Here is a 25,053-nt window from a genome sequence, read left to right as displayed (position 1 = left end):
CTGCGGCTTTCATGACGTCTCCCTGCGTGGTCCATCACTTTTCTCCCAGCCGGGGATTTTTTTTTCCGCCACTCTTGCCGCTTGCCTCTTCTCTCCACCCGGTCTCCCTCCCCCGCCCCGGCCCTAGCGCACACCGCCCCCTGCCCCTCCTCCGGCCCCGGCGCGCAGCCCTCCTCCCAGCGCCCGGCCCGAGGGAGCCGGCGGAGACGGCCGCACCTGCCGGAGAGGGCGGGCGGGCGGCGGGGCGGGATCCGCGGGCACTGGGAAGCGAGACCCAGAGCCGGGTGCGCCGCGAGGAGGATGGAGTCTCTTGACAGCCTCCGGGGGCTGCTGCTGTGAAATTTGACCATCTGATTCCAGTTGTTTTTTTTTTTCTTTTCTTCTTCTTCTTCTTTTTTTTTTTTTTTTAATTTTCCTCCCCGCGCTCTCCATCGTGTAGCCAATTATTAAATCTTGCTCCATTCCAAGAGAGGAGATCATGATTGAGTGAAGCCACCGGCCCGCAGCAAGGTAAGCGGCGCGCCGACTTCTTCGGAGGTGCGGCGCGGGCGTCCATCTGGCCAGGCGTCCGGCGCCCTCGCGCCCCACCTCCCCGTCCCCGGGCGCCGCGGCCGCCGCGTGCCGCCGCGCTCCGCCGCCGAGGAGCAGGGTGCCCAAGTCCGGGGCAGGGAGCAGCCGGTTACATAACGGGAGGGAAATCTGTTCCCCACGGTTCTCCTGAGCAACTGAAAACTCGCAGGGCGGTGGGGAGGAGAGGAGGGGTCTGCAAGCCCCGGGCGCGGAGACACCCGCCCCGTCAGGCGTCGCGGACCGCGTTTCCGCGGCGCGGGCCCGGACGGCGGGCTCTCAGGCGCGGCAGGGGCGGCTCGCGCCGCGGTCGGTTACAGTTGGGGAAAGCCCATTGTCTCCGTGGAAAGCTTGTCCGTGCTCTTTGCTTGGAGCGAGAGAGGGAGAGAGGGAGAGAGAGAGGAAGAGGGGGAGCTAGGGGTGGGGGAGAGGACGGAAAACAATAACTCCTGTTTTCTATCCGTAAAGCCAGAAATGTGCCGTGACTGTAAACAGTGAATGAGAAGCTCTCCCTGTAAGTCAACCGAATTATTTCGCAATGGAAAGGCGGGGGGGAGCCTTCAGATGAAACGAGATTTGTATGGCATTTAGGGGGTTGGATGCATCCGCCGACTTGCTTCCTCCTGGGATATTTCCATTTGCATCCAAACAGTAAGCTTGGGCTGGTTGCACCAGAAATAACGTTGGTATTCCCAAAACCCGGTCGTACCTTGGGTCGATCCACAGGTCTGTCTCTTGTACCTGGCTCAATATGGAGAGACTCTTGGGGAGGAAACCTATTTTAATAGAAACAGCCACAGAAACAGGGTGAGGTGAGTGGAGAAACAGAATACCAGAATTTTCCAAAGAATCCCGCCTCCACTCCTAAATATGGAAGTGGGGGAGGGGGGCTTGTGTTTGGGAGTTGGGGATTTATTATATGTTTGGGGTGTCTCCTGCCTGCCATTACCCAAACTCGGATGGTCCGAGGGAGCTCACGCAGGAGAAGGTGCAGTGCCACATTCCTGCTCTCCCCGGTCCCTGCCCGCCTTTCTTCTGCGGAAAACGGAGGAACGGGGTGCCCAGAAGCCGCTGAGAAAGAGAAAGGGGCTCGCCACCGTCACGGCTGAGCTAACTAAGCTTCGCCCATTTTGCCTGAAGAAAGAGAAAAAGAGCCCGAGTCTCCATGGCGACTCAGGTGGGAGGGGAGAAGGCAGCTCCAGTTACCAAAATAATGTATATTTTTAAAAAACCCGTTGGACAAAACTTTCCCAGCTCCGGGAAAGAAACAAGCCAGCCGCGTGCCCCATGGAGGGTCCCAGGGCGCCGGCTCTTCCCAACTTCCAGCCCGCGACCTTGGAGGGGGCGCCTAGAACCGGCCGGCGCCGCGCAAACCTAGCGCAGTTGCCCGGAGCCGGCGAGGGCCCGGGTCCGGGTTCAGGACCAAGGCCAGAGCTCGCGCGCCGGGCTCCCGGCTCCCGGGGCCCCGACTCCCGGGCCGCACGCAGCCCCGGCGCGTGGCTCTCGCTCTTAGGTCGCGGGAAGTCAGGCACTTTATGCACAGGACTGACGCCCCGGCCCGTGCAGGATCTGGATGCCTGATCCTCCGCGGGATTGCGTGGGACAGGGAAGCTTGCAAATCATCCACTTCACGCATGGCGGTGCATCAGAATAGCTATTCTAAATCAAGGCCACGGAAACAGCAAACCATCAGAGGTGCACGGAGAATGGAGAGAATCCGGTCCTTGGGGGAGAAAAGGGGGGGGGGGGAGGAGAGAGAGAGAGAGAGAGAGAGAGAGAGATCACAGAGCAGTCCCTGAGGACAGTTTTTTAGTTTCAGGCTTTGACTTCTAACGCGTCCATTCATTCTTCACCCTCTGGCTGTCCTCTCTCCAACTTTTGGTCGGGGGTAGATGGCGGAAAGGCGCTGTGGTCGGCGAGACGCCAGCCAGCCGAGGCCTGTCCGGGATCCTGAGACCCACCTGGGAAGGTGGAGGAATAGATTGCTCTGAGCCTGGACCTGGCAGACTCCTCAGCAGGAGCTCCAGGAGGCGGTGGCAAGCCAGTGTGTGACCAGAGTGGCTACATTGACAAGGTAGCAGTCCTAGGAAACTGAGAGCAGGACTCATTTTTTATAAGAGAAACAAGGAAGAAACTGCAAGAGGGGGCAGTCGATTATCATTCGAGTTCCATGCGAGGGGACTCAGGTGAGTTTCTGCTGTATCCTGCCTTCCACGCAGGCAGGGCTGGTCTCTGCCCTGCTCTCCCTGCCTGTGGTCGTAGGTCCAGGACTCCCACCCACAAGCTGGTACTGATAAGGAGAATAGTAGGGAAGGTGACAGTCACCTTTCAAGTGGGAAGTTTTTTAAAGTGGCAATCAGGTGTCGCAGGCACAGTTTGAATTGCAGAGCCCAGTTGAGGTTTGGCAGCTGGTTGGAAATGCTAATAAAGCCTCTAGAACATCCCTGGAGGTTTTTCTCTTTTGAGGATCCCCTTATGCATCTGTGGTCTTGAGCTGGTTCTGCTTTGTTATTTTTGAGGGTAAACAAGCTACATCTTGGTTTTCCTTGCCGGGCATGTGGTTGCTTTCTGAAGAGGATGTGCGCAGAGCACTCCAGACTTGGTGAAACGGGTGTGTTTATGCCTTCTGGTCTTTTTTTTTTTTTTTCCATGATCGTTGGTGAAGGCCAAAGCAATGTAGCACTCTATCGCAAAGCTGGGCAAAGGGTAAGATAGTACACTCTTGTTTACATTTCAGTTTCTGATGGATATGAACACGTTTATCTCTGGTTTAATGTATAAAGTTGTTGCTAGAGAGAAGCGATGTATAATGTTATGACTTAAAGCAGCTGTATGCTGGCTTTGCGCCGTCTGACGTTATCAGCAGGAGAGACCTCGGGATGACTTGTGAAGATAAAGCCATACAAGAATATGGGTTATTAGAGAAACAAAGGAATGCGCTTGTGAGTTTTTTATCTTCAATTTCTCTCATGAATTAAAACACAAACATGAGGATGTCAATCTAGGTAGAGGACATGGCTCAACCAATAATCTTCAGTTCTGGTAGAGTCCAGGCTCGTGTATTCAGTGTTAATTTACCAAACTATGACTTGCTTTCTTCCTTGGTGGTTAATTGCTGAGCAGAGTGTCATTATGTCCTTATGGAAGTCAATAGCACACTTCAAAATAATTGGTTTACCCATTTCAAGTCAGGTTTATTGAAGAGAGCAGCTTAAAATTTATTCCTGTGCACTTGGAGCCATTTTGTAATTTGTGTAAAAATGTAATAGCTCACACTGGTATTTCCTAAACATCAGTAAGTAACATATTCACTTGTATGATCCAGGTCTTTGTTTGCTACGTAGGACTTACATTGGCTGTTTCCTTTCTATATACAAAAATGTTTGAATTTGTTTTCACATTCCTCCCTGTCTTCTCACAAACTATCTGTACTTTACAAGATAAGAAGAAAATAAGAAATGAGAATAGCTGTTTAATGAAGAATAAGAAAAATTATTGGAGATTAAAAATAACTAACTATAGCTTTATGGAAGCTGAACCCCATTGACTGATTTTCACAAGTAAAAAGTGTTACTTCCCTCAGGGGTTGAATGTTGATCATATGAATCTTCATGAAAACAAAGATAAACCCTCTTAATCAAAATGAGCAGGTGGGCAATGGGAAGCTCTTCTCTTTTTCATTAATTTTTACTTAATCAAATGATATGTAGGTTAATAAAGGAAATGGACCAGGAAGAGTCAGAATAAGGCAAAGGAAGGAAGCTAAGGAAAAGGCAGTTATTTAGTTGTACCAGATTTTAAATGATGATATTTTTAAAAGCTGGGCTTTTTAAAACAAATTCGTTGTATCAAAACTTTATGGTTGGTGAAATTAAGATTTTTAAATTGAATAACTATGAATGTATAGCTTATTAAGGGGGCACTTATTGTTTATTTCCTTCATTTTTAATAATGTTATTCAAGTACCAAAAGAAAATTGATTCATCTGGATATTTACAAAATTATTAAATTTATAATATCAATAAAGGGGGAATTGGTAATTAAGATGAAAAATCATCGAGACACCGTTGTTGAATTAAGGTTTTCTTTTCAGTTGTAGTTAAAGCGTTCAGGGAGATAAAAAAATAAAATGAAGTCTTTGAGGATAAAAATATATTTTTAAATGTATTTTAAATAAATAGTTCTGGAAATAATTAGGATCCTGTAGGAAAAGAGGAGATTGTTATAATTGCAGTCCGAGCTCTACTGGTATCTGACTCTCGTCTGACAAAACACTATAATAAAAAACCTGTAATGTATACGTATTTGGTATCATTTTACTAGCTCTCATTAGTAACAAAGTTACTTTCCTCAGTTGAAGAAAGACAAAGTCATCTTAAAAAGAAGGTTTGGTATTCCCTGTACTGTAGCCTTGCTCGGTCTCACATTTCTTATTTCCTCTCTGTGGTTGTGCTTAGGACCAGGGATCTACAGTATACAGCTATATTGTAAGGTAGTTCTTTCAGTGATCAGATTCTGGCTAATATTCATCACCATTGATACTCCCTGTCAAAGGGATGTGGTTTCTAGTTTGAAAACTTGACAAAATGAGCCAGCAAGTGAACCTGTGGATGAAAAGATCCACATCATTGCCAACAATTGTTTTGTGGGACTAAGTCTGAACATGTTATATGCAGTGTGAGAGCCAGATCTTTGTATGCAGTTTGAATCCTGGTGCTGTGGCAGTCTCCCCTTTAATTTACAGGTTTCCAGGTATCCCCCTTTTTGTACCCAGAATGAGAATTGATTTATTTTAAATGGTGCTTTATATTTTTCTCATATCTTCTAACAGGAATGTGTGCAAGTAGAACAGGTGCTTGGGAGGTGCGGCTGGGTGCACGGGCTCAGGTGTCTATGTAAGTGCATTAACGTCGAACTCTAAGTATATTCATCGGCATTCACAAGGTTTGGTGTGGTCACAGCCATCTCAACATCTCGGTGGCTTACAAACAAAGGGCTATTTCTCCTTCCCGCTATGTGCTTTTGCTGGCCAGCTGTGGCTCTGCCCCCTTGTGTCCAGTTTGATCAGGGACACTCCATTCCAGTGTCACAGGCAAAGGAGAAGGCCAATGAAGCAATGGCTCTTGGAAGTCCTGCTCAATATGGCACAAGTTATCCACTCAAATCTCATCAACCAAAAACATGTCACACCAATACCAACGGTCAATGAAATGGAGATGTGCTTTTCTCCCACCGTGAGGCGCTGCAAGTCACATAGCAACAGGTGGAGATATAGAGTCTTCGTACAGAGAGGGAAGGGAATAACTGCGGACAACTATACCATCCACTGTACTAACTGTGTGACCTTGATCAACCTGAAGCTCTTGGTTTGCCTGTCTATAAAATAAATGATAATAGTAATAACATATACCCCAGAGATGTTATGAGAATGAACGTGATAATATAAGAGTCTCAGCACAATGTCCAGCACAAAGCAGGCACTTTTAAATAGTAGATGCTATTATTCATTTGTTACAATGTGTCATTTAAGTTTCATCCTCAATAAGGCTATGTGGACTGTATTAATTAGATGGCTGCTGCAACTGAAATATTCGTAAATCTCATCAGCTTAACAAATAGAAGATTATTTCTCATTCTTGTAAATCTAATTGGCTGATGCCATACAAGGACTCAGGCTTATCACCTTAAACAGTTCGCTTCTGTCATCTCCTTAGTGTTGGTATCCAGATGGCAGATGTGAAAAGAGAGGGAGGAGATGATCACGCAGGAAATGCATGACGATCCAGGCCTGAAGGTAATTCTATCACTTGTGACTATATTCTGCGGTCACATCTCACTGCAAGGGTAGTTTCGCTCTGTGTCCAGGAGGGAGGGAAACTGGTAGGGTGAATACATTAGTCTTTGGCATATATACCCAATGTTAAACATGCCCATTTGACTTCTTTCATATAAATTTCTGGCATCAGAGAACTACAGCTTATGTGGGTCACAAATAGAGCGAGGCAGAGCAGATGATTTGTCCAATGTTGAAAAGATCCCTGGTGGAAATATAACAGTGGGGAATTGTAACTCACCTCACCACTCTTTTGACATTGTTTCTGTAAATGCTGGCTCTGACTACCATGTAGTTTGTAGTTAAACAGCATGTTTGTATAACTCTAGGAACCAACTTCAAAATATACAGGCTCTGACCTTTAGTCATCCCAGCTCCGGGAGATTTGCTGACTTTCAACCATAAGACCAGGAGGACATAAAGCCAGAATGATGGACAACAGACCATTGTTTGACCAGTTTCAAGATCCTAATAGGAATGGACTGTGCTGGTCTGCACATAGAGAACTTTTCAACCCCCTCCCCTTGACCTCTTTGTTCTGCTTTCTCTCTCCCTCTCCACAAAAGCCTCTGCCTGCACTAATATGTTAAAATAGGTTTTGGAACAAGAGTTCCCCATCTTCTCAGGTAGCGGGACTTGAATCTCCTTCCTTCTCACCAGCACCTGTCTCACGAGTGTGACTTTTGTTGCAGCAGGCAGCCAGACCTGCCTTCAGTAACAGAAATAGTATATTGTTCGGCCCTAGAATCATTCTTCAGGGACTTTTCAAAAATGAATTAGTGGTGTATTTTTTAAAATAAATTAGTTGGGATCTTTTGACTTGTATAGTGGGTGTATTTGATTTTCACAAAAGAGATGCAAATTCATATTGTTTGACTTCTCATAGCTGAACCATTAGACACAAAGAAGACTTCGTAACCAATGCTCAGGAACAAGTTTCTAATCTTGACAGTTACGCCCCCATTGTGTCTAGGAAAGCTGAAGAATTAGATGCTGTCTCCCAGTATCTGGTACTTGCTGTTGACTAGCAATGTGCATTTTGTTTTGCACACATAAACATCTATAGGTTAGACACATGCTCTAAGTTTAGGTTGAATTAATCCAACAATAATCTTTGACTCCTGATAATAGACCACGCAGTTTGCAAGGAGTCTTTGAGAACTTCTGCCTGTCTCAAGAAAAGCAGGTACGCTTGGAAAATCTGTACCTTTTCATTAGAGAGGAGAGACCAGATTTAATGACAGACTTACAATCTAGAAAGAGAAATGTCAGGGGGAAACATGAGAAAGCTCTGATAGAAAGAGCCAGAACAAATGTGACACTGATTCATAATGCCTACGGCTCTCTACATCTTTCCCACTCCTCAAACCTGGGAACCAAAACCTCGGTCCCTTGATACAAGGCCCAAGGTTACCAACCTGAAGTGGTGAGCACCTGCCACTAATATGTGCCAATCATTCCATACCAGATTAGAGAATTCCGGGAACACTCTAAATGCCTTGCCACTCCAAAGTAAATAATGTTCTCTAGTGGAACTGCCGTTTAATGCAGAGGGTCTCACCAGTGAATTCCCTCAAAATATGTTCACCCTCTTGTATGTTCCCCAGCCCTTCTGGAATGGCTAGACATATAAATTAGAGAGGACCTGAGGAGGAAGGCAAATAAAGAACCCATTATAGATCTGCTATCATAAAAGGGATTCCATCATAGACAAGAGGCAGTCAGGTGGCCTCCTTTTTTGCCAGCAGCTGAAGAGTGTTAAGCCCCAAGCCAGTACCTCTTGTGTCTTCTTTGTGGCCACAAGCAGGTCTCTGTTGGGTAAAAGGAAACATTAGAGCTAACAGAAGTCAGCTTAGGTCAGTGGTTCTCCAAGTGTGTCCCCAAACCAGCATCATCAACATCACCAGGGAAACTGGTTTTACAAATGCAAATTCTCAAGCCCACTTCAGACCCACTGAGCCAGAAACTCTGGGGCTGGGCCCGCCCTCTCGCTGTCACCTCCAGGGGCTCCAGTCCATGCTAACATTCCAGAACCACTGGGTTGGCTTTGCCTCAGATCTGCTTGGCGTGCAGGGGGGCCGGGGAGGATGAGGCCGCGGCTCCTCTCACAGGCTGCTTCTCGCAGTGGAGCCCTCCGGTGTGTTCTCCTGAGAGCTGTGCGCACCCACACCTGGAGGGGGACCACCTGTCCTTGTCTTCCCGTGCAGATCCCGATCTAACCCGGACTCAGTGCCTGGGAGAGAAGACAAAAACAAAAAGGCTTTTGTTCCAACAGGTAAAATATACACAATCACACTAAGTGGCAAAGATTATGGGCATAAAGCAAGGGCTTCTCTGTTACCCTCATTGTATAAATAAGCTGCTTGATCGTTTAGAATTCTGGTTAATCCACCCAGAAGTGTTAAATTCTTATTTTAATTTAATAGTCTCATCTATTATTCTTTAAATAAAAGACACTGTCAGTGAAATAGAGTGGTGTACTCTCGAGAAAAGCCACGTTACAAAAATTAAATAGAGGGCTTCTCATGGCAAACCCTCATGCATGCAGTCAAGTGAAGAATAGAGTTGTATAATTATTCACTGTTACTTAAAACATCTCTTGACCATCTGCATCTTTCCAGAATGTGACTTTTAATATCTACACCCTGTATTGTCATGGCTCCTTGGACCAGTCAGTCAACAAATCTCTAAGTGGATCTACTATGTGAAGAAGACAGGGAGGAGACAGAGAAAATGTCCTGATTCCAGCCCTCATAGGCATTAGAATTTAAGGACATAGAGTATCAGTAAAATGAGAATGTCCAAAAAAGAAGCATGGCATTAAGAAAAAAGTGCTAGACTTTAAGTAAGGGAGAGGAGCGTTAACAAGGGCTGGTGTCGGTAGGAAGCGTCTGAGGACGTGGAAGAAGGCTAAAGAGTCTTGGAGGAAGAGCAGAGTTTAGGTGGGGGAAGGGTGAAGCGGGGCTTTCCAAATGGGAGATTCATCTGCATCAGGGGAGCGTTGGCAATGCGGGTTGATCAGCAGAGAGACGGAGAAAACCCAGAGCCATGCACTGGCATGAAACCTGAGGCCATCGATCATCGAGAAGTGACTGCTTTGGTTGAGAGCAAGAGAGAAGAGACACGGAGACGTTATTTGGCAGCCAGGACAAGGCGGAATTGAGAGGGAACACTGGGGCCGTGAGACAGCTGCGTACTGACAGCGGGGAAGAAGCCCGAGGATGCTCAGAGCAGTGACCTGGCAATGGAAAAACAGTCCCACTTTAGTGCCCCCAGTGACACCAGAACCGCTCACGGGCTGATGATGGATTCAGCCCCAAGAAAGCTCTGACATCGCACCCCATGAGCAAGAGGGATTGCACGTGGCCACAGTCCCGCTGTGGCGCTAAGGCCGTTCTGGTGAATAAGCAGCGCAGCGGTGAATGAGAAGGCTGAGAGCGCACCGCCGCAGAGAGCGGGGGCTGATGCGGGGCAGCGGCCTGTCGCGCTCCTGTGCAAGCCATTGGCTGCAGCCTTTAAGAGCGTGTTGTGGGGAGTTTGTTCTTCCCGAGGCCTCATGGGGACAGGTGTGCCCAGGCTTACGAATGGGGCATTTGTTAATTCCAAAGATGATGGGACTGTTCCAGTCTGTGAAACAAAGTAGAAGGGAGATAGCACTGCTTTCTTGTTTGCAAAAACGATGTTGCTTAATATTCATCTCACAGTCGTTCGTAGTTGTGGGTGCCAAGCAACAGCACTTCCTCTACCCTGGGGCAGCCCTCACTCACAGGTTGACGGAAGTCCCTGGGACTTGGCCTGGCTCTGAACAGCAGGAATGAAGGCCGTGAGAAACCTGGTCTCAGAGCTCCCAGTGGGCTGCCACCAGTGAAACAGTACACAATGACACGGGCCCACCTTCGCTCGCAAATAACCTCGACGGCCATTCAGTATAACGTCAGGTGGGGGTCAGATCTAGAACTACCAAGGAGGTGTAGATCCCTTTTACAAGACCTCAAAATCATACAAATAATGAGCTAAAATACCTTGCTCTGAATTTTGTTTCTCAGGGAAAATGTTTGTTTGGCATGCATCACTGAGATAAGAGTCTCGATTCTCTGTTCCCGTTGTGAGCATAGGTGGGGAATTAGCATTGCCAAATCTTTTATAAGACACGCCGGGGAGAACAAAGAGGCTGCGTGGGGCACTGGGTAATACTGGCTGTTACTACATAGGGATAATGGATCAGGAAGTATATCCTGCCTGAAAATTCCTGGTTGCAAATAATCACCAAAACAGCACCAAAGTCGTCCACCAAAGCCCACCCATAAAGTGCGTCAAACCCGGATTTTATTAGAGCAATGGACGGAGGAGATGACACTGCGGTAAGAGTGGCACACAGAATTAGAGATGGGATAATTTCATTAAAATCCACCAAACATTTTCAAATAAACCTCGAGCTTTTGTCACTGAGTTAACAAGATTTTCTTAAAATAAGCAAGTGTTAAACTACACTAGACCTTTTTTCGTAACCCCCGATCAGTTCAAAGTAGATTGTTCTTTTATTGCAAAAGTAGTATCAGGAAGCTGTTAACACTGAGGGGGGACGCCGGGTGGCCTTGTGAGGCCTCATAATCCTCATTCAACTGCTCAAGATTTTGCAATGTGCACGTATTTTTCTGGTTCATTCCTTCCCTTGCATAAAAAACCCGGACTGAAGTTACTTCTTTCCTTGCTAGCTTTCCAGATGAATAAAGCAACACTGGATCCAAAGAGAGCCCTGAACAGAGCGCTAAGTGACAAACCTGGCATCCCCATCCTGGCTTCTTCCCATGCCCGGTTCCAGACATAAAGAAGCTGGTTGAGTCATTCGTGCCTCATATTTTATCCACAAAAAAGATCAAATCGCTCTGTGCCCTCACAGCCCCTTTAAGATTTCATAAATGACTCGTACCAGGGTGGAAAACAGGAGACACCCCATGGAATTGAGGGAGGAGGGGAAAACCTGGAGAGGGCCTTGGAGCCTCAGCACAGGAGAAGGACCTCAGACAGTGTGAGGGGAAAGGACAGAAGTTTCCAACGAGCAGAGGGAAAATAGGCCGTGAGTGTATGCAAGGGGGCCGAAGCCAGAGCTGCGGACACCCCGACTCTCTTGGAAAGGAAGGAGGAAGACTTCTTTGCTGCACCTCAGAGAAGTCAGGGGACATACTAGGTGATTCCTTGAGTTAAATGCCCAGGTCACGAAATGTGAGATGCCAATTGGAGTGTATTTGACAACGTCACCAAAATTCAAGGTCATGTTCTCACGGCCAGGCTTGCTCCCTCTCCCTGTTGCCACCTTCCCATGGGCCTCGTGGCGTGCCGCCCTGGCCCTGCCGGGCCGATGCGTGCTTGCATGCTTTATTTCTGGACCCGGCTCAACCCCCTCGCCAGCACGGGGTACACTGAGACATCACTGCTCCCCTTTCTGAGTTCCATGGAAGAGCTGCTCAACATAGGGTGTTTGAATCATATTTCTATAATGTCTAACATGTTCTGATTCCCATGCAACTATTTGAAACTACTCAGATTATGTAAAACTAGCTTTGTCTGGAAAATGAATACAGACTCCGTGTCCGACGCTGTCAAGTTATAGCCCTCTCAGAAAGTTCAGGGAGGACTCACTGAACCAGAAATAAAACAAAAAATTCTGTACATGGAGGTCAGAGGGGAGATGTAAGGGAAAAAGAACTTGTTACGCTTCCCTTAGAAAGTTGTGCTAGTGAAAACATCTATTTCTGATGTCGCTCAGCCACAGGACTTGATCGAAGCAGAAGGAAGCAGTGTGTATTTCTGACGCGACAAAGGCAACATTGACTTCCCTGAGCCATGTCAAAACTGCAGCTCGTTCATTTCCAGCTCATTGGTTCCTGGCATGTCTTTTCCTCTGGGTGACTTTAAAGATCTCCAAAGCCTAAGCCTTGTGCCACCAGCTGTAACCACAGTTCCGCTCATGAAACCTGAGAGACCAAAAGTTCACGTTGAGGTGTGTGGCCCTGAGGAATGAGCTTTGACAGGCCCTGAGCTCTATCAGATGAGTTCTTGAACTTCTTTCAACAGCAGGTTTTCCAGCTCTAGAACAGGGATGATTCAGGAAAATGAACTCAGTAACTTAGTGTGTTGTTTTCTCTCTCCTCCGCTTCTAAGAGGATGTGGGAAATTATAACAAGCAATTAAATGATCTTATGCTGTTTTAAAATGCCAAGTATATATGTTACTTCAGGAGGCAGGTGCCACTTACAGCTCAACTTGTAGGCCTTTAAAAGAGAAATAAGTTTGCAAATAGAATAATGACCCAGATACACCGAAGACACCCACATCTTCAAAATCTGAACTGTGTCTGTCACGGCACGGTCACCAACACATGCCAGTGAGCTCGTGGTATAGAAAGATCTTTAACAACTGAATCTGAAATCCTAGGTTGTAATTTTGTTTACTTCCGACGTGAAGAGATGACCCAAATAATTTCATTAAACCAGACCACCCAGACCCAGGAAAGTCTAGATGCCGTTCAGCTCAGGTCCGTAGGCCTGGGAGTCAGGGCATCTGCTGATGTAAATCTCAGTCTGAGGGCAGGAGAAAATGGAATGAGACGTCCCTGGTCAAACAGTGAGGGAGGGAAAGGAAAGGTAAATACCTCCTTCCTCCATCTTCTGTTCTACTCACGCCTTCAGTGGACTCGATGTAGCCCACCCACCTTGGGGAGTGAGACTCCACTTTACTGAGTCCACTGATTCAGGTGCTCATCTCATCCTGAACGTTCTCACAGACACACCCAGAAATATTTAATCTGGGCTTCCCAGGGGGAGTCAATCTGACATGAAATTAACCATTGCAGCCCTAGCATCACAAACATTGCCCAGCACACAGTAGGTACTCAATATTGTTGAGTAAATATAGAATATTATCGTGATGGCTGCCATGTAAGCAGTTCTAAAATATGTTTACTGTGCATTTGGGATATTTTGGACACTTGGTTGTTTTCCTTTTTTTGTAGTTGTCAACGCTGCCATTATCAACATCCTCCACACACTGTGCACACCGTATTGGAATGTCTCTTTACTGAGAAGTGTTATAAATGTAATGGCTGGGTAAAAGTTCTTGTTACATTTCACCAAATTGCCTTCCAGAAAGGCCATACTTATTTACCCTCCACTGGAGCCCAACAAAGTGACACCCTCTGATCCACTGGTCCACCGACCACATAAGCAACCTAACTGTCGGTAAAGATGTGTAAAGAAATCGAACCAGTCCTTCTCGGCTATGAGAACCTGTGTCCACTTGAGCCACTCAGCCACACAGGCCAGGCCAATGATGAAGAAGAAATTAATATCAGACATTGGATGAAAAGCTTCCTATGGTGGAGCTCACATGATACAAGTATTCAGAAATAAAGTGCCAGTCATTAAGCCAATTGATTCTCACAAGAACCCCATAAGGAAGGGCGCAGGCTATTGTCCCATTCAGTAGATTGTGAACTGAAGGGCGCAGGCTATTGTCCCATTAAGTAGATTGTGAACAGAATGTTCGCACCAGTAGGTCATGCAAGATAAATAGGACTTGTAATCAGGTGCAAGTCCCGACATCTGGACTTGACCTCTTGCCCTCTCTGTTCTTTCAATATTCTCCCAGACTTAAATAAAATGTATTCTTCAGACTGTGAGATTTGAAGAGAGTCAGAAAAACCATGGTAGTATATTAGTTTCTTGAAATACTATTATGACTTTTAGACTTGAGGGCTAGGCAGTTGGGGAAAGAGAGCGAGAGGGAGGGAAGAGGGGGAAGAGAGAGAGAGAACAATCCAGCTCCACTCAGGGCAGTTTCCTTAACAATAGCTTTGTAGTCTACTTGGCCAAAGTTCAGGGCCAAAACAGTTTTTCCTTTTCAGTTCACAATCTATTATTAGTTTTACATGTGCAAAAATATCATTAAAGAGATGCCATTATTTCTACTGAGATTATTCACAAAAGACAAAAATCTCTCCCTCTTGCCACCATTCCTCCCCCCACCCCAGGCACATCTCAGCATAACCTGTGTCAGTGGGCGGAGTCGTCTCTCCCGTTATTAGCTGATTCCCCCTAAAACGTAAGAAAAGTGCACTCATTGGAGGGTTGAAGGTTTTTCCTTCCTAACAGAGGGGGAAAAAACCTTTTTTTTTTTTTTTTTACTATGTGGTATTTTTACCTGCCTTATTTTAAAACATTGAAAAATACTTTTTTTGTCTCCATCTGAACATCAATAGTAAAAAGATAGCAACCGTCGTTAACATCTACAAATCGTGCATAAGCTAATAGGAAAAAAAACCTCTGTCCCTGACCATGACTTTCATTTTTAAAAAGCACAGATATTGGAATGATTCCGTTCTCCCGGCACCTCTGACACCCAGCACCCTGGTGGTGCCCACATGTGACAGATGGACAGACTGGGGCCCCGAAGGAAATAGCTCCATCCCCCAGCAATGCACGAAGTTGGTGGATTCCGGTCTGTAGCTCCACCCACGAACTACAGCCCTTCTAGAGAGAAAAAAACAGTAGCACATTATTGGCTTTTTTTTTTTTTAATTTAAAAGAAATGAAATCCACTGGGAACAACTCTTGAGCGGCACTTTGCAGCGGCCCATCTGGAGCGGAATTTTCCATGACCAGTAAAGACGCTGGACCAACCTGATGACCACTCAGATGAAAAACAGCACATTCCGCGGGTGCCAGGCTGGAATCAGCACCAAAGGCGCTCAGACCAACAATGGTCCAGAGCAACCTTGGCCAGCCGGCCATACGGCTTTAACAGGTCTGTGGTAACCACACACACATGCACACACATGCACACGCATGCACATGCATGCACGCACATGCACACACACACTCCGCTGCTACTTCCTCAGAGCCTCCCAGGCAACCTGAAGGGCAGCCAGCCCGGACAAGCCACGACGGCAAGTGCACGCAGCCCAGTGTTCAAGCTTCGCTGCAGTGACAGTGAGAGAAACGTCCCTCACGCCTTCTCAGGGGCTCCAGCTCAGGAAGCGCTTTCCCAACTCATCCCGTCGACCCTCACTCCCTCCGCACATAGGATCGGCTCCTACCGGGTTTCAGGCGCTGTGGTAGCTCAGGAACCAGTGAGCAGAGCCTGTCTTAGGGACGGGTGGAGCAGACTACAGTGGCTGTAGTGCTGAACCTGTCCCCAAGATGGCAGTCCCCAGTGGGTACAGTGCAGTTGTGACACCTGCCCACGCCCATCGAGGGGCCAAAGGTTACCTGCAGAGGTGCACTCCCGTGAACACGGGCATGGGAGGCAGCCCTGGGGAAGGGCAGAGGCTTGGTGGACGAGGGGGCAGAGGGCAGCGTGACAATGACGTGTGGCCCAGGGAGCAGGTATGAGGAGGGGGCCAGGGGACCGACCTCGGGACCCAGGGCTCTGGGACCAGCACCTTAGATTTCATCTCAATGGGGAGCCAATGCAAGATGGTAGACAAAGCAGTGAAACAGAAACTTTGCTTCTAGAAAAACGATCATCGTGTTGATCCGATGGCGATGTCAGCCGCCAGTACTTACTTTGCCACTAAGACAGGCAGTTGGGAGGAACAGCAGAGCTTATTTTTAAAACCACCATTTCCTGGTGCCCCAAGCCGGCCTACCCTTGCTGAAGCCACACCCGGGAGCCCATTTCTATGTGACCTCCAGCCAAGGGCTTCTTTCTGAACATAAGTGTGCAAGTGAACTGTGCACGCCGGCGGTTTGGGGTCACGAGCACCCCCGACATGTGGCAGGTGGCTGGGCCTTCTCCCTCCCCACCCCCACCGCCTCGCCTGGTGGCCTTGACTCTCATCCGGTCACTGTCCTGTTCGCCCTTCTTGCTGGGCAGCACCTGAGACAGGGCTGAGCATAGAGGCAGGCTGGGTGTCCACAGTCCTCCTGTGAGAGCCACCTTCCCAAGACCTGGGGAGCCGGCGCAGCCTTCTAGTGTGGAGAGAAGCCGGTTCTCCCCCAAACTGTCAGTCCCAGGGCTGAGACGCTCTGTTTAAACCCCTCAGCAAGATGAAGCCCAGCGCAGGCTCCTGCGGGAGACCTCCGACTTCCGCGCTGGCTGGGCCCTTCCTGGCTCTGACCAGCCCGGCCCGCTGGCCTCCCCAGGAGTGAGCTGGGCAGTGCTACCTGTCTTCCGAGGTGAATTCCCAGCGGTCTCAGCAGAAGACACTAGTTTCTTTTGCTTTTTGAAGCTCACATGATTTTTCCTGGGCAAACCCCATGCGCCAGGCGCTGTCTTCACTCGCCTCTTTCTGCGGGGGCATGTCTGCCAGCCTGGTGGTCCCACGGCCCCCGGGGCCCAGGTTCACCCTCCGAAGGCTGTCCCCTTGCCTGTTCCCCAGGCAGGTACTGGCTTCTGCCAGAGAGACGTCCTGAATGCTTGCTCCCACAAGGCTTCAGATGAGTCTTCACCTCCAAGCCCACACGCCACCCTCGAGTCTCAGGAGCACATGGACCCCCATCCCAGCCATGCTGTGGCCTCCAGGTTCACCTTGAGGCCCAAGAAAGGTCACACGTTTGCACCTGTGTCCCACAAGAAAGCGCATGTCCCACACCCGGACGCCCGAGCCACCACCCAGCTGAGGCCTGACTGAATCCACCATCAGGCCCGAGAGAAGCCCAAGCCCCACCCCAGCCGGGTTATTGCAAATGAAAACAAGCACGTGAGATCACTGGGCGTCTCAAAGGGCTTCCGAACCGTCGGCACTGATTAGGGACCAAGAGACACATAGCAGACTTTTGTGAGAAACAGTTCTGTTTCTGGTGTGATTGCATCCTGGGAATGCCTTAGAAATGGCGAGATTCTATGCAGAGGCTTCACCTGGCCTTCTCATCTTTCAAAAGAGGGGCCCGGACCAGATGCCACTGTCAGGCTGGGGGTAGGGTGGTCTCTGATTCCCTTTGTCTCCACCTCTGTCTCTGATACCCTCCTTCCAGGCCCCCCCCCCAACCCACCAGCAGCTCTGGCAGAAGCGATCAGAAGGTTGATCTGCTCCCTACTCTATCCTGGGCAATTCTATGCCCCTCCCACTTCAGAGAAGCTGAATTTGGTGGGTCCTTTTTTTTTTTTTTCATAAATATAAAATTTTTTTTTCAGTATGTATTTTATTTATTTATTTATTTTTATTTTTTTTAATTAATTTATTTACTTTTTAAATACATTTGTCTCTGCCTTCCCCCCACCTCTTTCCCTTGCCCCCTCCCACCTTCCCTCCCTCAGCTCTTCCCCTTTGGTTTTGTCCATGAGTCCTTGCTATATGTTCCTTGACTTTCCCCTTCCCTTCCCTTTCCCTGCCCCCCCCTTCCCTCTTGTCTCTGTTGATTTCTTGATCATTAGACATCTGAGGACAAAGCTATGCTGCCTCCTAAACATGAAAGAAAAACCTTTTTCTTGCTCAGCTCTGACTGTCTGGACTAGTTTTGGGGTTTTAGGAAAAGCTCATCTGACATAACATGGAAGTTGTATGTGTTTCTCTTTCTTGCTTGGCATATACAATTTTAGTTAGCAAATAGAAAATATCACACTGTGAGTACAATTTAAAACTAAATTGGTAATCTCTAGGTTCCTCTGAAAGACATGAAATTAGAATCATCCCTCCCATGTTAACAAAAGAAATTTGAAGAAAATGGATCTATTGGTTCTCTTTTTTTCCCTAACTACCTCACATCTAGGGGACCCAACAGGGGTCTCAAAAGGTAGAAGCCACGTTTTCCAAGCAGGTACATTCATATTGCACGTGGAGTTGAGGGGTACAAAGGCTGATTCTGTACTGTAAGTTAGTGTTTCTCAAGATTTGCGCAGAGGAGCCATCCAGGGCTCTCACCAAAACGCACGTCCTGGTTCAGCAGGTCTGGGATGCAGCCTGGATCCTGCGCTGCCTTTGCTGATGCTGGTGGTCCAAGGCTATGCGCGGTGTCCTTATTTGCCAAGCGCCTTATTGCTCTGAGGAGTTTCGAGGGGCATCAAGGAAGCAGAGAGGAACAAGCTTCTAGAACTGCACTTCCCAGGCCTCTGCCTTTGTATTTCCGTTGTGAACGGTTCGGGGAGAATGATAAGGCTTCCTGAAGCTAAGAAGCAAGAGAGAGTGACAGGGATTTGATTACATCATAATTTAACAGATCGCTTTAGGATTTCAGGGGGCATGATGCTGGATAGAATCCGAAAAGCATCCAGAAAAGATGAGGCCAGCGCCGAGCACGGCTTGTTTGTGTCTATTTTTGACATCGCTCTGGGTTATGTATATAGTGGCTCTCTGCCAAAGTGAATTACAGGAACTTGGAAGAGCTTATTTATTGAAGTATTTTAGAATTAAGTTCCACCTTTTACAACCTTTTTAAAATAAACATCTTCAAATGGAAGGGCCAAAGAAATTTCAGCTGCTGTCCTAGGAATATAATCCAGAACCCAGGTAGTCCTCGCGGGACAGAAATGTCAAAAAGCAGCAATTCCAAACAAGGGACAACAGTGAGCAGAGCTCAGTGCAGAAAAGCCTCCCCCTGCCATCAGTGACAGACGGCACAATTTGTCACTTACATGGGGGGCACTGGAGCTGTTCTCGTTAAAGACATAAACATTTTCCTGCTAAAAGGAGGACAAAGTTAAAAAGAATAACCAGAAATGTAATGCAAAGCTACAAAAGGAACAAAATGGGTGGCAAAGAATGCTAAAATTCTTGGGATTGCTCACTTTCCAGAATAGTGGTTTTTTTCCTTAAAATTTCCTTAATAAAAAAATTTTTAAACAAACTCCTTAATAAAATTATGAGACCCTCGTTGCCTTGCCAGCAGTAGACAAACTGGGGGTTGCCCCAGACACCCTAAGCCTCATGCCCATTGCGCACCCTTTTCCCAACCTGCCTCCCTGTCTTGGCCCAGCCCTCAGTCTGCCAGTGCCTCCTCTCGGTCCTCCCACTTACCCTAAAGTGTGCATGACCCAGAGGAGACCTAAATGAGCAACATACCTTCTCAATACATTTGCCCAAATATACTCCAAGTTTCCTGATCCATTCCTATCAGCCAGATATTTTTAAAAAGCCACATTTCAAACCTGATACACAGGGAACATGGCAGAATACTAACGTCTTTCAACCCTGGAAGTGAGAGTATGAGAAGTCTCTGTTCTCCCCTGAATTTTATATACATTTTGTAATGACAATGAAGAAACGAAGCGATGGGTTTGTTATCAACCAGATTGATGGCTAGGTTGCCCCTTCGGAGGAGGTGGCACCGCCTGAGCCTCCCTCTCAACATTGCCTGCACTTAATTGGGACGCTCCGTTTGACCTGCTCTGGTTCAACACCCTGGTGCACGTTAGCATATGCTGGGGAGATTTTAAAATACTTCCACGTCTGCTCCTCACCCCCAAACTAATTAAATCAGAATCACAGCGAGGTGCAGCCTCTGCACTGGTATGTTTTAAAAGCTCCCCACATGGTGTCAGTGGGCAGCCAGGTCTGAGAACCATTGGTTTAAAAAATAATCATCAGGATGCTTTAAAAAGGAACCTGCGAGTTCCGAAGCGTTTAAGCTCCCAGCATGAAAATGTTTTCTCTTACTGCCAAAAAAGTGTTTGAAAGCCATGTGATAGGTACCCTCATCCCCACCCTCCTAGCTCCCCTCTCCATCCCACACCTACCAGCCTCGACCACCCGCCGCCCTTCCCACAACCAGCGCCATCACGGCCGTCAGCACCATCGTTGTCATTGCCGCCACCATCACCGCCTCCACCGCCTCCACCACCATCACCACCATCACCACCATCACCGCCTCCACCACCATCACCACCTCCACTGCCTACACCACCATCACTGCCTCCACTGCCTACACCACCATCACCACCTCCACCGCCTCCACTGCCTACACCACCATCACCGCCTCCACTGCCTACACCACCATCACCGCCTACACCACCATCACCGCCTCCACCACCATCACCACCATCACCACCATCACCGCCTCCACCACCATCACCACCTCCACTGCCTACACCACCATCACCGCCTCCACCACCATCACCGCCATCACCACCATCACCGCCATCACCACCATCACCGCCTCCACCACCATCACCATCACCGCCTCCACTGCCTACACCACCATCACCGCCTCCACCGCCTACACCACCATCACCACCATCACCGCCTCCACCACCATCACCGCCTCCACCGCCTACACCACCATCACCACCATCACCGCCTCCACCACCATCACCATCACCGCCTCCACTGCCTACACCACCATCACCGCCTCCACCACCATCACCACCATCACCACCATCACCGCCTCCACCGCCACCACCATCACCGCCTCCACCGCCTACACCACCATCACCACCATCACCGCCTCCACCACCATCACCATCACCGCCTCCACTGCCTACACCACCATCACCGCCTCCACCGCCTCTACCACCATCACCACCATCACCACCATCACCGCCTCCACCACCATCACCATCACCGCCTCCACTGCCTACACCACCATCACTGCCTCCACTGCCTACACCACCATCACCGCCTCCACCACCATCACCATCACCGCCTCCACTGCCTACACCACCATCACCGCCTCCACTGCCTACACCACCATCACCGCCTCCACTGCCTACACCACCATCACCACCATCACCGCCTCCACTGCCTACACCACCATCACTGCCTCCACTGCCTACACCACCATCACCGCCTCCACTGCCTACACCACCATCACCGCCTCCACCGCCTACACCACCATCACCACCATCACCGCCTCCACCACCATCACCACCATCACCACCATCACCGCCATCACCACCATCACCGCCTCTACCACCATCACCATCACCGCCTCCACCACCATCACCACCATCGCCACCGTCCCCATCACCACCTCTAGCACCTCCGTCACCACCTCCACCAACACCAACACTGTCATCACCACCACCAACAACAACAAGAATTAAAAAAGGTAAAACAGAGCTATCGCACTTATCTTGAATAATCAACTTTTGTATTGGGCTCTTCAAACCTTTAAAATGTGGATGGGAAGGGATCACCGGGGGACTGGGAGCTGGGGGCTGAAACCACTGCAGCCTGGTCACAAGGGGAAGACCAGCTCTCACTGCGTGTAAAAAACCCTGGAATTAGCCTCTCCCATCCCAACAGCCTACGAGTAGTCAGTCCATCAGGCTCCTTTACACAAAATTAAAGTACATATTCAAGTTTATTATTTTGGAGATTTAGGGACACACCTCTGAGCGATGCTTAATGATCCTTGGTTTTCCGTCTGGTATGAACCCTTGATAGATGAGGCCAAGTGTTGACCAATGTATAAAAGGTATTTTTGCTACAACCGAAACGACAAAGGGGACAGTGTGGGCAGAGACAGGGAGCGAGAGATCCCCTAACTTGCTAACTTGCTTTTGTAAAACGGTTGTTCACCTTTTAATCCATCCAGCATGCACTGCTGAGAAGTCCAGGCTGCTGCAGACGATTATTCTACGAAAACAAAGAGGAGAACGGCCTCCCGGCCCGCCCTCTGCTGCTCTTGCTGCCTCTGCCGCCTGCCTCGCTGGGGTGACTGAACATTATTTACTTACACTCAGGAGAGCAGGGCGTGCCCTCAGCATTCCTTGGGTTTCATTTCAGGGAGAAATTTCTAGAATTTAACAGACTTTCAATACACATTATTTGACAGGAAACATTTTTATAGAGTTGCCCCCGCATGCCATCTTGCTATATTCGATTCTGAAAAGCTTTGGGGGAAAACGCAGTAGGTTACAGCTTCCCGTGGGCTGGCTTTGTTTGCTGTTTTGCTGGGATGGGGGCAGGTGGGCAGATGCATCATCGGTTCTCTCCTGCGTTGTGCCCACGGCGGGGAGGGTTCCCATGACTATGGCACGTGCAGGAGAAAACCTGTAGACACGCAGAGCTGCCATCTTCTTGTTCTCTGTACATGAGCTACATTTTCATTGCTCTTTCAACCCCCAGAAGCTGGAAGTCTCAGGCTGTGTTTCAGATGTGGGAGGTCCGAGCCCCCTCGTGAGGGGTGTGCCGTGCAGACCCACACTCCCCTCCAGATCTGGGGGCGGGGTGGGGGCGGGTGCTCGGAGCTGTGTCCTCCAGAGCCGTGGGCAGGGCCTGGAAGCAGACAGACTCTGTGTTAAACACTGTCTGTTAAATACTCTCTGGAAGAAGTGGACCTTTCCTGCAGGGTGTGTGAACAGATTTCTAGGTCTCAAGTTCTTGCCTTAGAAACGTGAATAAATTGTAAAACACTTTAGAGAAACGTGTTGAGTTCCACGATCTGATTTCCCTAAATCCGGCACCCAGACCAGGGAGCAAGTAAAACCAACGGATTCCTACAGGCTGGCTCACCTGCCTGAGTGGAATTGTGCCCCCGCAAAAGACCAGAGAAGCCCCCACATGGTACCTAGGGATGTGGCCTTTTCTGGAAATAGAGTTTTTGCAGATGTCATCGAGTCAAAATGAGGTCCTTAGGACAGGCCCTAATCCAACATGACAGGTGTCCTTATAAGGAGAGGGAGGGCACTGTGATATCGTGGAGGGAAGAGGCCCTGTGTGGACAGAGGCAGAGGCTGGGGTGACGAGTCTAAAACCCATAGCACGCCGAGAACTGCCGGTGACGCCAGAAGCTGAGAGAGGCACAGAACAGGCTGTCCCTCCAGCTCTCAGCTGATTCTGCCGACACCCTGATTTGGGGCTTCTGGCCTCCCGTACTGTCGGAGAATGCCCATTTGTGGTTATAAGCCACACAGTTTGGGGTACTTTGTCACAGTGGCCCCCTGGGAAACAGATACGCTACCCAAGAACCACCCCCCTCAGCATCCGCTGGCTCTGGGCACACCTGGGGGGCCCAGCGGCCATGTCCGCAGCCCTGCCCCGCATCCGGCTCTGCTCCTGCACCAACGGGCCTTCTCCATGGTCGTCAGCACAGGTATTCTAGCGAGCTTGTCACACGTCAACCCCTGCTCCTCGTTGTGAAATGGACGGCTCTGGCGCCTGTTGAAACAATTTGTAAGGAGTTGCAGATAGGAATCTCGTTATCACAAACCTTACAGCGTCTGGAGGCCACCCTTCCCTTCCTCAGACCCGACCCCCCCCACACGCCTCTATGGCTGGGCAGTGGCAGAAAAACTCTTGCCAACGGCCGGTCACCCGGCGCCTCTGGTTTGCACGTGTGCTGGGGCTGCTGCTCACTCAGCCCGTCCCACGCCCCCTGGGTACACGTGGGTTTGGGAAAGGCTGACGCACTGATGACCCGCACCTGCTGCTGCCAGGGCCCCACCCTGCGTCCGTGTCCTAACCTCGCGGTCCCTGCCGGCCCTCCAACGCCCAGTACCGCTCTAGGTCCGGTGTCCAGCCCTCTAACCAATTTGCACGTTCCCTGGGCCAAGAGGGAGCAAACCAGGTGCAAATGTACCCGTTGCCCGCCCCGGGTTTCCAGCTTCAAGGCGACGGCCGGGTGAGACCCACACCCTCCTCCCCTCGCCAAGTCTTCTCCGCCTTCCTCCCACGCCCAGAAGAAGCTCTGCTCTCCTTGCTGGTGAGAGAATCCCACGGTCCTCCCAGCTTCTCCCCAGATGTGGAATTCATAAGCTCTGTGCTCCTCCAAATCCCCCCGGCTGCGTGCCTGCTATCAGAAGCCAAGCTTCGGAGAGCTTAAAAAATGATCTTTCCAGCTCCCGCATTCCACAGCCCTGGCTCCCAAGCCTGTTTTGGACATCATAGCCAAGGACGTTGTCATCTGTCTTGCGGTGTTCTTTTGTGTCACCCTTCCCTGGGCCACGGAGCTTCAACCCGTGGCTTGAACGGGGGCAAAGCAAAGGGCATAAGGAGTGACTGGCCATGCGTGGAAGCATGAGGGAGAAGGAGGAAGGCAGGTAATTGGGGGAGTCATGAAGGTTTACCAGCCCCCCAAAATCACACCCTGCAGAGAGGCTGCCTGCGGTGCCTTCACCGTCTCTCCTCCAGCCAAGGCAGCTGAGCCCAGGAGAGCCGACCCTGTCTCTCACGGGCCTGACACGGGGAAGACCTGCAACTGCCGGGCTCAGTTTTCATGGATCCACCCCATTCTGTGCCCAGATCTGCTCACAGGCCCCCAGACGTGCGGCCACGGCAGCAGCACGATGAATGCTTGCTCTGGCGGGCCCGCCGCCTCGTCTCAGCCCCGCGCAGCTCCACAACCCTCACTGCCCTTGAGCGGCCCAAGGGCTGGAACACGGTCACTTTCCTCGAGCCCTGGCTCCTCTGCTTCACCCCCGTTCACCTGACTCTCCTTCCACAGGCAGGAGGACGGAGAGGCTGTATCTGAGGCATCCAGGCACGTTTTGCGGTGAAGTGTTTGAAATCAAGCTACTGATCACCTCAGAGCCTTTGCACTTCTTATTCTCTCTGCCCACATCGCTTTTTCCCCTAGGAAACATGCGTCCTCTTTCGTCTCAAACGTTATCCCAGAAAGTCAAACTCACGCTAAAGAAGCCACCGTCCCATCGCTTTTAATGTTCTTGCCCACCCCTCCCCCGCCCCGGAACTGGTAGCACATGCCATTTCCTGATATTTGCATCTACACTATGGAACCGTCCCTCCCCGCTTTTATCTCCCACCAGCCTGTAAACCC

At 49.4% G+C, this 25,053-nt stretch overlaps 1 protein-coding gene across 1 annotated transcript in view; it reads left to right on the top strand.

Annotated features, from left to right (window-relative positions):
- Window positions 1-440: 440 nt before the first annotated feature.
- Window positions 441-25,053, top strand: part of KCNJ6 (potassium inwardly rectifying channel subfamily J member 6) — a 182,670-nt gene continuing 158,057 nt past the window's right edge. Inside the window, exon 1 of the mRNA XM_054578334.1 lies at window positions 441-510. The gene's annotated coding sequence lies outside the window, so the exon portion shown is untranslated. The remainder of the gene's footprint in view (window positions 511-25,053) is intronic.

This window comes from Pteronotus mesoamericanus, unplaced genomic scaffold, assembly GCF_021234165.1.
Source record: "Pteronotus mesoamericanus isolate MK-2021 breed Mesoamerican mustached bat unplaced genomic scaffold, CSHL_Meso_final contig_116, whole genome shotgun sequence".
Classification (NCBI taxonomy): domain Eukaryota; kingdom Metazoa; phylum Chordata; class Mammalia; order Chiroptera; family Mormoopidae; genus Pteronotus; species Pteronotus mesoamericanus.
Note: the sequence above shows the minus strand (reverse complement) of the source record. Positions and strands in the feature narration are given on the sequence as shown.